At 45.0% G+C, this 13,009-nt stretch overlaps 1 protein-coding gene across 4 annotated transcripts in view; it reads left to right on the forward strand.

Moving 5' to 3' along the window:
• Positions 1–13,009, forward strand: part of LOC147434407 (KH domain-containing protein SPIN1-like) — a 50,178-nt gene that overhangs the window by 6,365 nt on the left and 30,804 nt on the right. The window lies entirely within an intron of this gene.

Raw genomic sequence — 13,009 nt, forward strand, 5'->3', positions numbered from 1 at the left:
CCGAGGTTATATGGTTTCTGACATCTTCCTTCGGAGTGCAACTTCTGGCAGAGTGGGGTATCCTTGCCATGGAAACCCTAGCAGATTATAACTTGAAATTTGTCGACATCTCTCAGTAGATGTCTCTTCACGAGCAAATCACTTTAGAGGTCCAGTGTGATTGCTATCTTGGGGCTACCATCGTGGCCAAAGAAAACACTGTCTGTCCAAGAGCTGATGGACCATGCTGCGGTCGGCTACGACCTTATGGAAGGAACCTAACCCTAATTTTTGATGGAAAGTCAGTCCACTTTTTGAGCTATGCTGATGTCGAGATTCTTTTTAAGTTTGAGTTATGCTTGAGAGCTTGTTTGGTGATCCTGTCTGGAGTTTGTTTGAAATGGATTGTATCTGTTTTGAACCTGTCTTGGTGCCGATTTGAATTGTTTGACTCTGGTTTTAATATTGGTTTCAATGATTGGTGATTTTACTCCCGGGTGGAGTAGTGAGAAATGATGTTTGAGAATGCTTGTTCATACTCATGGCCCGGACCCTTGTGGTTATTTGCGGGGGGAGTATTGAATGATTGAAAAGTGTTGTTTTTACTCATGGCCCGGACCCCTGTGGTTATTTGCGGAGGGAGTATTGAATGATTGAAAAGTGTTGTTTTTACTCATGGCTCGGATCCTTGTGGTTATTTACGGGGGGAATATTCAATATTGTTGTTGTTACTCATGGCCCGGACTTGCATGGTTATTTACGAGGGGAGTATTAAGAAGTCTGAGCAGTGGTTACTCTCAACACCTCCAAACGACGCAGGCTACGGTTTGGGGAGCGTTTGGTTGTAAAAGGCCTCTATATCTCATGGCCCGGACTGTTTTGCGGGAGGAGTGATGAGGGAGTCGTTGAACAACTCATGGCCTGGACCTAGATGGTTATTTGCGGGGGGGATGTTAATCGGTGGCTTTATGTTTCTCTGTCTTGTAACATGCATATGTGAGCATTTGTGTTGCATTGTGATGTGCCAACCACTGAATATTCCTAATTGGATGAGATTGCGTGGTATGTAATTTTAGTGCATCAAGACACCCGTGGAAGATTAGTGCGGTCTGGGTGTGATGGCTAATTTTACTATGCCGGAATATGAAGAGTTCCGATATGGACGAAAGGAGAAGCCAACTCCTTGATCAAAAGAGCCGAAAGGAGAAGCTAACTTCTTAACAAAAAGAGCAAACTGATCGTCCCTTGGAATGTCCCTCGGAATGACCCTCGAAAATTCTTGAGCTAACTTGAGTTGTTTTGGAGATATGCTGTCATCGCGGACGATTACTCTCTTTCAAGAAAGGGAGATGTCACAAACTGCTTACGTGTCAAGCCACTGAAGACCTAAGCCAACCTTCGGATCACGGCCGAGGGGCCTAAACCCTAAGAAGAACAAGTAACAGAAGAAGAAGTCCTACCAATCTATGGGGACCCTTGTAAGGTGCAGCGGAATGAATATTGTTTTTTCTCTAGATTAGTGATCTTTATTGCTCAAGGTTCCTTTTAGTTCTTAGGGAAAGAGAGAGCTTTCCGTCTTATGGAGAGTGCTATGATCATGAACAAAGTGAGTGGATATTGTGCGTGCAAGTGAATGAGACTGAGAGAAGGAGAGAGAAGAGATACAACACCCGAGAGGTTGTAAAACCCTCCTCCGAAGGCCCCACTCTCGTCGGCGAGAGTGGTCTACTTTGATTGCACAAAGGTGTACAATGCGAATGCAATGGACTGATGCAATGGGACTATGCCGATGACGACGACGACTTGGTGGCTGAAATCTGTGGTCTCTAACTGCTGTTTTTCGTGGAGTGTTTCGGGGCTGAATTGGACATGATTTACTGCCGTCTTAAGGGCTGAAATCGAGGACTTTGCCGGGGTTCCTGCTGAAGGTGAAAACGCTGATGTTATGCACCTGTCAGGCTGCGCTTTTATGGCTTTAAGTACCTGCTGAAAACGCTGCAAAAATGCTGCAAAACGCTGATGATCTGCAACAGTTGACTGGCGTTTTTTGGCTGAAAACGCTGAGGGAAGAACTCTATGGCCTGCTGATGTTTGCAATCCCAAAACGCTGGCTTGAGGGGCTGCCTGAAGGGGGAACAAGCGCCAGAACAAGGAGGTTGTGGGTGATGGCTTCCTGTAGGGGAAAACGCCAAGGGATGGGAGAGGATGGCGATGGTCTAATGCTGAGGGGGGTACTGCTGAGAAGTTGCCTGTTGAGCGGGAAGCTCCTGTTGCCTCTTCTGCCAGAAAGTGCTAACTTGGGTTTGCTTATATATATTAACTTAGCAAAATTGCCCTACCTATTTTTGTTGGAAAGTCACTTAAAAATAATAAGTGAAAATAACCAAAAATAGGAAAATAGGCTAAATGCACTCGAAAATTCCCCTAACTGATGCTAATGGATTCTGATGGGAATTCCGATGATCATGCTGTGTGCAATCGGAGGATATGCATCTACACTTAGTGACTGGGCATGCACGGTCTACGAATAGACTCACAAAAGTGCCAGATCATTGCTAATCTAAATTGATTGAACTGACGGGAACCTTGCTATGGTGTAGCTTGTCATAGGGTTGGGATGTGTCACGTGACATCCCCTCCTTTTCAAAGCGAGGTACCGGTACCGAACTATATGGCGTCGAGGGAGATCACCAATAGCATCCGGAATCCTGGAAGGGACTCTTCGCCGGCCCACTCTGCTGTGTGGGTCGAGCGGTACTTGAACTTCATAAAGGTCTGCAACGCTTGCTTCTTTGGGCCGCGCCGAAAGCGACACATAGTCGTTTGAATCTCCTTTCTTGCGTCAACTGCGTCTAGAGATCTGCTTCCTTCGTCTTCAAGAATCTCCATGGCTGAAAATTCTTGAAACCATCTCCAACACAAAACCACGAACATACCCATTGCATGTAAAGTGAAGGGAAAAAATCTTGTCTTCTCTAAAGACTGTGTATGCAATGTAGATGAACATAGAGACAGAGTGACAAACCGTTCATCAAACACAAGCAAACCATGAGGTCGAATCTTTTTTGTTTGATCGAAATCAATCAACTGTGTCAAATCCCAATGGAAATGCCCATGCTTGGTGCTCATACTATCATGTGCTCGTTCGAAAACTGTGTCATGCCAAGGAAGAGACATGGAATGTGACTTCCTGACATACAAACTTTTCAGCTTTTCACGAACAATCCACATACATTCGTGCTCATCCATGAGAGAAACGTGCTCAACATACAATATGTCATGCCTAGTAAAAGGGATCACATAACGATGCTGACTAAAATACAGGAAACCTTCACGAATGAAACACTCGAACAATGCGTGCGTATCAATCATGCGAACACATAATACTTCCTGTGAGGGTTCTTTGGACCAAGGCTCGAGAGCCAAGATCGGTTCTTCCTGAAGGGGTTCTTGGGACCTAGGCTCGAGAGCCAAGATCCATCCTTCGTGATTGATCGAATGTGCAACAAGGTTAGCTTCGCTAGAAAAAGCATCCACTAACACCTCATCCTGGTGAACAATCACATCTTCTTCATGCAAGTCATCATGCTTGTCTTTGTCATCCAAATCATCATGCAAATCATTATCATTCAAATCATCATGCTTCTCATAATCATGCAAATCCTGTGTCATGCTTTGGAGAAAAAGAGACTGAGAGAGTCTCCTTCTCCTGAATCCTTTCAACCTTGTCCTGCATATTAGCAATGAGAGATGGAGAAGGAACAATGTCCACTCCATGAAAGACAGTAGGAGAATCACTGTCGGCATTGAGAGTTATAGTGTTAGCCGAAAAATTTATTAAAGCATCAGTTTCACGAAACCACTTAATGCCTAAAATCATATCACATCCTGAGAGAGGAGAAACAACAAATCTTTAGTGAAGGCAGTCTGTGGAATTGCAAACAACACATCAAGGCACTCCTCCGTGATGAGAGCGTCCATACTGGGACGAAAGCCAGAGACCTCGATAGGAGATCTCGGACTAACTTCGAGGCGGGCTCTCTCAACAAGAGAGGAACTGATCACATCATGCATACTACCTGGGTTAAACAATATGACAAAACGGTGCCCCGACGTACGACCATAACATTTAATGAGAGAATCATCAATGGGAGGGTCCTGAGAAACTTTGGGCACAATCGTGTTATCATTCATTGCATTCACAGATGTAGTGGGTGCTGTGGGTTCTTTAGATTCATTCGATTCAAGCTTAGGACATGTTCTTTTTATGTGACCCTTAATGTGACAATGAAAACAACGACCTTCCTTAGAATACGTGCTTTGTTCTTCCGACGTGATGTATCCTCCTACAATTCCTTGTGCTACCTTTTCATCTGGAGTAAGCTTAGGTTTAGCAGTTGTGTTAGCCTTACCCTTAGATTCATTGGAAGAATTCTTTGATGAGAGACTGTTGGAAGATTGGTTAGAAGAGTTATCATTCTTACCATTCTTACCGTTCTTACCGTTCTGCGGGTTCTGAGAAGTCTGCGAGGTACTTGTGGAAGTCTTGTTCTCCTTAGGCTTTCCCTTGTTGTGCTTCATCTCCTGTGCGAGAGCAATGGCTACCGCCTTGTTGAGATCGATTGGATCGAATACCTCGACATCGTACTTGATATACTCATCCAATCCAAAGAGAAAAGCCTCTTTGCGCTCATCATCCGACATGCGTAATTGGGTACCTAGCTGCAAAACACGATTAGAAAAAGACATAACCGGCATACCATTTTGCTTGAGAGCGCGCCAATTGTCCTTCAATCGTGCGAGGTACTGAGGTGGCATAATCCGCGCCTTGAGCTTGTCTTGGAAATCAGCCCAACTAATACAGGGGCGTGAAATCGTCGGTTGTCTCTAGGTGCACGGCTAGCTGTGCCTCTTGCCATGCGTGGTACCAATTAATGGCATCACCGGCAAGGTACATAGCGGCCGTCAAAACTTTGCTATTTCCTGTCTTCTTAGTTGTCGCAAAATAAGCATTAAATTGATGCAACCAAGAATGAATAACTGTAGCATCCATCTTACCGTCATACTTACTGAATGTCAACTTTTTTGTAACTGGATGGTTGGAATCCGCGTCGTGGCTTGCTTCACTTGACGAACTCCCATGATCTTTGGGTGGTTCGGTCTTCGAGGCTAGCAATTGGGAAATAAATTCTTGATTGCGAATCTCCCTTTGAGCTTCACGCTCGGCGTCCTTTTCTACTTTTCGTTCATTTCGTTCATCGCGCTCGCGTTCGAGAGCAAGTCGATTTTCTTCTTGTTGTGCGGCAAGTCTTGCGTTTCTTTCATCGTGCTCACGTTCCTGAGCAAGTCGATTTTCTTCTTGTTTTGCGACAAGTCTTGCGTTTCTTTCATCGCGCTCACGTTCTTGAGCAAGGCGACTTGCTTCTTGTCTATCCATCATGGCCATCATCTGCTTGACCAGTGCCTCCATAGCACTTGGTGGCGTAGATGGCGAAGGGGGAGGATTGAAGAAATCATCTCCGGGTGGGGACGAGTCTTCGTCGCCTCTCTCATGCTTATCAATTGTATGCGAAGTATCCATTCCGCTTCGGGTGACGACCATGCACTATGATCTTGGGTTCATAAGCTCGCGAGGAACTTGGGTTCTGGAGGGTCTTGAGGTTCTTGAGGTCCTTGATTCGTGAGAATCTTGGGTTCTTGAGGTTCTTGAGTCTTGAGGGTCTTGGGTTCTTGGGGTTCTTGAGGTTTTCTTTGGCTTGCAAATCGTGTTGGAGAAGGATCTTCTCTTCACCCGAGTTCTACCCTTTTCTGCGGGCCCTCTGGCGACCTTGCGCTCACACTAAGGCTGCTTTTTCCCACCTCACGTCGATTGGCAGGCCGCTAAGTGCACGGTCCGCTCTCAATGAGTGAAAAGAGACACAAGGGGAGGCTGGACAAGCCCTTCTTTCTTGGGATTCTTGTCACTCTTCAACAAAACACGATTAGGAATCGCCACGCCCAAGTAAACTTGGGTTCGTGCGACCTCAACAAGCAAAAAAATTCTTGTGGTTCTTTCCTTGAGTAATGCAGAACACTTCCAAAGCTCTGATACCAATGTAAGGTGCAACTGAATGAATGTTGTTTTTTCTCAAGATTAGTGATCTTTATTGCTCAAGGTTCCTTTTAGTTCTTAGGGAAAGAGAGAGCTTTCCGTCTTATGGAGAGTGCTATGATCACGAACAAAGTGAGTGGATATTGTGCGTGCAAGTGAATGAGACTGAGAGAAGGAGAGAGAAGAGATACGACACCCGAGAGGTTGTAAAACCCTCCTCCGAAGGCCCCACTCTCGTCGGCGAGAGTGGTCTACTTTGATTGCACAAAGGTGTACAATGTGAATGCAATGGACTGATGCAATGAGACTATGCCGATGACGACGACGACTTGGTGGCTGGAATCTGTGGTCTTCTAACTGCTTTTTTTCGTGGAGTGTTTCGGGGCTGAATTGGACATGATTTACTGCTGTCTTAAGGGCTGAAATCGAGGGCTTTGCCAGGGTCCTGCTGAAGGTGAAAACGCTGATGTTATGCACTTGTCAGGCTGCGTTTTTATGGCTTTAAGCACCTGCTGAAAACGCTGCAAAAACGCTGCAAAACGCTGATGATCTGCAACAGTTGGCTGGCGTTTTTTGGCTGAAAACGCTGAGGGAAAAACTCTATGGCCTGCTGATGTTTGCAATCCCAAAACGCTGGCTTGAGGGGCTGCCTGAAGGGGGAACAAGCGCCAAAACAAGGAGGTTGTGGGCGATGGCTTCCTGTAGGGGAAAACGCCAAGGGATGGGAGAGGATGGCGATGGTCTAATGCTGAGGGGGGGTACTGTTGAGAAGTTGCCTGTTGAGTGGGAAGCTCTTGCTCCCTCTTTCTGCCAGAAAGTGCTAACTCGGGTTTGCTTATATATTAACTTAACAAAATTGCCCTACCTACTTTTGTTGGAAAGTCACTTATAAATAATAAGTGAAAATAACCAAAAATAGGAAAATAGGCTTAATGCACTGGAAAATTCCCCTAACTGATGCTAATGGATTCTGATGGGAATTCCGATGATCATGCTGTGTGTAACCGGAGGATATGCATCTACACTTAGTGACTGGGCATACACGGTCTACGAATAGACTCACAAAAGTGCCAGATCACTGCTAATCTAAATTGACTGAACTGACGGGAACCTTGCTATGGTGTAGCTTGTCCACGGACACATAGGGTTTGGATGTGTCACGTGACAACCGTGTTCGATGGGGCCCCAGTGACATAAAGGAATTAAAATAAAGCAGGACCCACGCAAAAGCTGATGATGTGGCAGCTGTACGGATGCTCTGGAATTTTCGCTGACATGATGACGTGGCATTGCATGGATTTTCGTGTTTTGCGCTGACTGTTGACGTGGTAGTTGTACGAAATTCTATGATTTACGTTGATAGCTTTTTGGCATTGCTTTTGGACTAGAAGCTTTTGAGTTTGAAGGCTTTTCATGTAAAACTGCTTTTGGAGCCTAGGGCCTTTAAATATGAGGCTAGGGCTCATTCTTTGGCATGCTTCTCGGAGAAGGTGCAGAGTCTGGAGTATCGGCTTGTACTGTGTTGATGCAATATAAAGAAATACCGAAAGGCTTGGCAAGGTTTGGGGCCAATACTCTGTGGGGTGGAATTCCGCCACTCCGTGTTGTTTGTCGTCTCTCTCTTAGTTTAGTTGTTATTGAAGTGCTAAAAGTCTGTTCAGTTTGTTCTTTTCTATTGGCACGTGGTGCTCGTCATGTGATAGTGTCTGCGGGAGATCAAAAATGAAATCCATAGCAATACTTTCCCAGGGGCAGGTGGGAATGGGTAAAGGCTGTAACAATCCCTGTGCTTTATGCTTGTCAAACTTGACCTTTTGGCATACCAAGCAACCGGGTACAAAGTCGTCCACATCCTTCTTGAGTCTCGGCCAAAAGAAGTAACGCTCCACGTAAAAGGTGGACAATGGCACTGTGTCAAAACCTTTTCTCTCAACGGTTGTGTAACGCACAACATCGTTTTCTTCATCAAGTAGCCATCCTGTAAGGAATATCCCGCTAATACCTCCCCATTCTGTATTCGAGTGAATACATCTGAAAAATCCGGATTTGTGGCGTATTGATTAACCATGTCTTCGAAGTTGCTATGGTGTATCGCGGAATAGCCAAGACTAGCGGCTTTCTAGACAAAGCATTTGCCACCAAGTTCTTCTGTCCCTGTATATGGACAATCTGGAAGTGAAACTGTGACAAGATGTTAGCCCACTGCATCTGCTTTTCCGACAGCTGCTTCCGTGACAAGAAGTAGCGTAAACTCTGATTATCAGTGAAGATCGTAAAATCGGCTCCGAGTAGGTAATGTCGTCATTGAGTAAGAGCGTAGATCACTGCCAAAAGCTCTTTCTCATAGATCTGTGCTGTCAATTCTGGCCTTGAAGACAATCGGCTTTCATAGGCAATCACATGGCCTTCTTGCATTAAGACTGCTCCCAGACTACAACCGCAAGCATCAGAATATACTTCAAATGACTTTTACAAATCCGGCAAAGTCAATATTGGTCTAGTACTCAATTTCTCTTTCAGTGTCTGAAAGGCAGCCACCTCTATGGGTCCCCACGAGAAAGGGACTCCTTTCTGTGTCAGAATGTGCAAAGGGGAAGCTACCTCTGCAAACTTTCAAACGAACCGCCGATAATAAGAACATAAGCCCAAGAAGCTTCTTACTTCATGAACATTCTTCAAATCGGGCCAATCATGTATAGTCTCAATCTTGGCCGGGTCCATCTATACTCTTGCTGCTGAGACGATGTGTCCCAAAAAATGTATCTCTGGTAAGAAAAAATCACTTTTTTTGGCATTGATAACTAACTTGTGATCTCGCAATGCCTGAAAGACATGTAGCAGATGGTGTCTATGTTCTGCTTCATCCTTGGAGAAGACTATAATGTCATCAAAGAAAGTGCCGACAAATGATTTATACTCTCTGAAAATCCTATTTATCGTTTGGTTGAAAGTCGCTGGAGCATTGATGAGACCAAAAGGCATCACCAAAAATTCATACAAACCGAAGCTCGTCGAAAGGCTGTCTTGTAGAAATCTCTCGGTGCGATTCTGATATGAGGATATCCGCTTTTCAAATCAATCCTGCTGAAACAAGAGGATCCCTGTAGTCGGTCAAGAAAATCATCGATCCTTGGAATCGGAAATCTGTTTTTGATGATGATTTTGTTGAGAGCTCTGTAATCAATGCACATTCTCCAAGAACGGTCTTTCTTTAAAACCAACAATACCGGAGTGCAGTAGGGTGAAGTACTTGGTTGGATAAGACCCTTTTCCAAAAGGTCTTTCACTTGGTTCATAATCTCTTCATTCTGGGCTCGGCTAACACGGTAAGGTGGCCAGTTCGGTGGTGTGCTTCAAGGTATCAGATCGATAGTGTGATCCTCAGGACGAGATGGTGGCAATTCGCCTGGCAGGTCCTCAGAGAAGCAATTGGCATGAGTATGGAGAAAACCTTGGCGTTCTTTATCAAGTTCAGACATGTTTGTTCTGTGTTCATCAGTTAACTCTTTCAAGTAGATTAAGTAAACGAAGAGATTGCATTTCATTAATTTGGAAAAGGCCGAGGCCAATACAATAGGGACAGACTCGCCCTTCAGTTTTACATCAAGTACAATTTTTCGGCCCTTTACATTTGTCAAAGTCGCTTTCTTTGCCCGATAATCGACCACGGCGTTGCTTTTATGGTACTAAGGGACACCTAGGAGGACGTCACAACCTTCCAAGGGTATTATGTAAAAGTCCTCGTGCCCCAAATACCCCTGACAATGCAACCGAAGCTTACCAATGATAGGTGTAATAGCTATGTCCCATGCGGGTGCCGCTAGAACTGCCTCTGCTGGTGGTCCCATCCTATCGGGTGTAATCTCGAGCCGCGCCGCCAATTCGGGTGAAATGAAGTTTTTTTTGGCTCCTTTATCGAAGAAAATCAAGGCTTGTTGATCTTTCACTTTGCCCCAAGCTCGGCAAAGTTTTGTACTTTCATCAATCAGGCTTGGGTCAGTACCCATGCAATTTTGGAACCAGTCCTGCTTTCATCTTGCCTTTTCTGCCACGTTCCTTTGCTGCTCTCGAACTGTGTGGCCTGTTTTCATTTTGTTTTTGCTGTGCCTTTTTCGGGCGCTTTGGGGAGACGTGCTCATGTTCCCTGCAACCAAAACACTTCCCTTCTTTGATGTAATGGGCCCTCTCTCGAAGAGTGAGCCGGGGTCGTGTATCCTTATCTTTCTTTTCTTGGGAACTCTTTCTCTTTCTACTTTCATTGTTAGAGGTCTATTGGGTTCTCTGAGTCAAGATCTCATCAGTGGGTAAGTCAAATTTCCCGAATGTATCGCAAAACTGCGTTTCACATGACCCATCAATTTTTAAATAGAATTCGACTTTTGTTCCAGGCAGGAGTCTCGGATCTCTGTAGGGAGTCCGCAACAAAACCGCTCAATCTGTGCCTTAAAAGTGACATTCTTAAATGAAGAGGTTAATAGAAAAAAGTTCCAAAATCTCTCGCAATAAGCGTCCAAAGGATCTCCCTTGGTCATCCGAAGATGATTCCAAGCGGTTCGTATATCTCGTTCATACTCCCGAGTCAATCAAGAAGAAATAACGAGCCTTTTGAATTTCAACCTTTTGAATGGAGCTTCCTTTCTTAGAAGAAGATTGGACCACCATGTTAGAGCATTTCCTTTGAAGAAAGATGTAGCCCTCCTAATCTTGGAGTGCTCTGAGTAGTGCCCTCAAGAGAAGGCTATGTCAAATTGCTGAATGAAGGCCAAAGCCCTCGGAGCATCTTGGAACCTAGAAAAGGATTCAAATTTAATCGGCTGTCCACCTTTGAATTCTTTTACTTTCTTGCTTTTGTCTTCAAGGAAGTCATATTGGTTGGCTCTATAAAAATGCTTTTTCTTTACATAAAACATATGGTCGTCGGAGTCCGAACTGTCAGAGGATGACTCCTCTGTAGAACTATCAGAAACTGGGTGAAATCTGGGTTTCTTTGCCTTTTTCTTGCTTTTTGCTTCGCTTTTTACCTTTTCTGTCCTCCTCGTTGGAGTCAGAAGAGCTAGAAGAACTGTCAGAAGAAGAAGAAGAAAAAGAACTGGGTAGTCCTTCAAATCGCAGATGCTTCTTCTGCTTTCTTGCTGATGCAAAAGAAGATTGACGACCCAAATAACCAGGGTAGTCAGTCCCCTTCTTGCGCTTTTTCTCTTGCTTTTTGGATTGGTTGTTTGCGTTCAAAAGCCGAGTGATCTGTGTCTGAACCACCTCTTGTAATTCTTGCTCTGTAAACATCCTCGGAGAAGGAGGTTTCTTGATTGCCGGTTTGATGGGTGGTTCTGTGGCTTTCTGCCACTGGGTGTGCACTTCTGCGATGGATTGTTGAGACAAAAATTTTGCAAACTCCGGATCCTTCGCAAATTTAATCATCTGCTTTGTGCACTCGTCAACCTGTTGTCGACGTTCCATCTCTTGAAGTTCGTACTGAGTAGGCCGAGGTGGCCCGTACTCTTTCTTTGTTAAATCATCAAAATCTTCTTCGTGATTGCCTCCCGCATTAGCAGATGCAGAAGAAGTCGACCGATTCTTGTTGGAATCCATAAGCGTAGCGAGAAAAGGATCGGATTTCCTGACAGAAGAGAAATCGGCCGCGCTCTGATACCACTATAACAAACTTGGACACCCCAAGTCTAGATTCTACCGCAACACAACAAAGATTCACTTTGAAACAATTCACAAAAGACGACACGGCCCAGCGTAGCTCCATGCCTAGAGGTTTTGGCCCCAAAGACTGGCGCCCCTTTCGATATTTCTTTTTATATTAATTTGTGTGCAAAGTACAAGGGAGTCTGCGGGGACTCACACTCAGACTCTACGTCCAGATGCTTTGAGTAATGAGGCCCAACAAACTTATCTATTTTTACAAGGGATGCCCAAAAGCGGAGCCCCAAAATCTCAAACTCAGAAGCTTTTAAAAAATCAAAGCGTAATGCCCAAAAGCTGGTCAGCGTAGTGGAAATCCGTACGGCCTGTCAGCGCAAAAAAAGTGGAACGTCCGTACTGTTGTCCATACGGCCTGCCACGTCAGCATGTGACGCGTTCTGTGGCGGAATTTGCGGCGCATTTTCCGCAGCTGCCACGTCAGCAGTGCTGTGTGTGTATCCGGGAGCACTGCCACATCACCAGTTTGTGACAGAAGTGCTAAAAGTCTGTTCTTTTAGTTGGCACGTGATGCCGTCCTGTTTCTGAGGTGCACCATTCCGAAGTGTTGCCAGGGGTACATCATTCATTCGAGTCAAGTCGAGTCTTGCATTGAAGATTTGCATTTGTGTACATTCCATTTACGCACTCTAAAGAAAATACTACATTGGTAATGGTGTGGGGGGCCCTTGAGAGGGTTGGTTAGGAGTCGGACCCGATTGGTGCGTCTTTCTCCCCTCTCCATCTCTCTCCATCTCTATCTCATCTCTCCGAGTCTCTCTTCTCACCTCTTTGATGGGGTTGCCTAGCAAGAGATATTCCTTAACACATTTAACAGTGACCCACCAAGAGTTTGTGGGCACAAGAGTTCACTAACAATGGAATTTTTGCACAGCATTTCTTTTGAGTGTTACCTCTGTCTTGTAACCATTCTGCCCCCTTGTTATCTAAGCTGGTCATGGCCAAGTATGTAGCTGTGGGGAATTACTGTCGCCTGGCTGTTTCAATTCCTGTCATCTACTGCTTGTGCATAAGCTGTAAAGAAATTGTTCTAGGAAAGTCAGTGTTCTTCTACCAAACTAGGTAATTTACAATTTTACTGTAATGTAAGCAAACATGAAAGGTGTCGTGTAGATGTCTGCTCAAATCCCTTGTTCATTGTAAGGAGTCACGATGCCAAGTGGGCGGAAAAACCAAATGTGGGATGAAATGTGCGAGTGGAGTGTGGATGACCGTGTATATTATGTATCC

Source organism: Adiantum capillus-veneris, chromosome 19, assembly GCF_014529385.1.
Source record: "Adiantum capillus-veneris isolate H3 chromosome 19, ASM1452938v2, whole genome shotgun sequence".
Classification (NCBI taxonomy): domain Eukaryota; kingdom Viridiplantae; phylum Streptophyta; class Polypodiopsida; order Polypodiales; family Pteridaceae; genus Adiantum; species Adiantum capillus-veneris.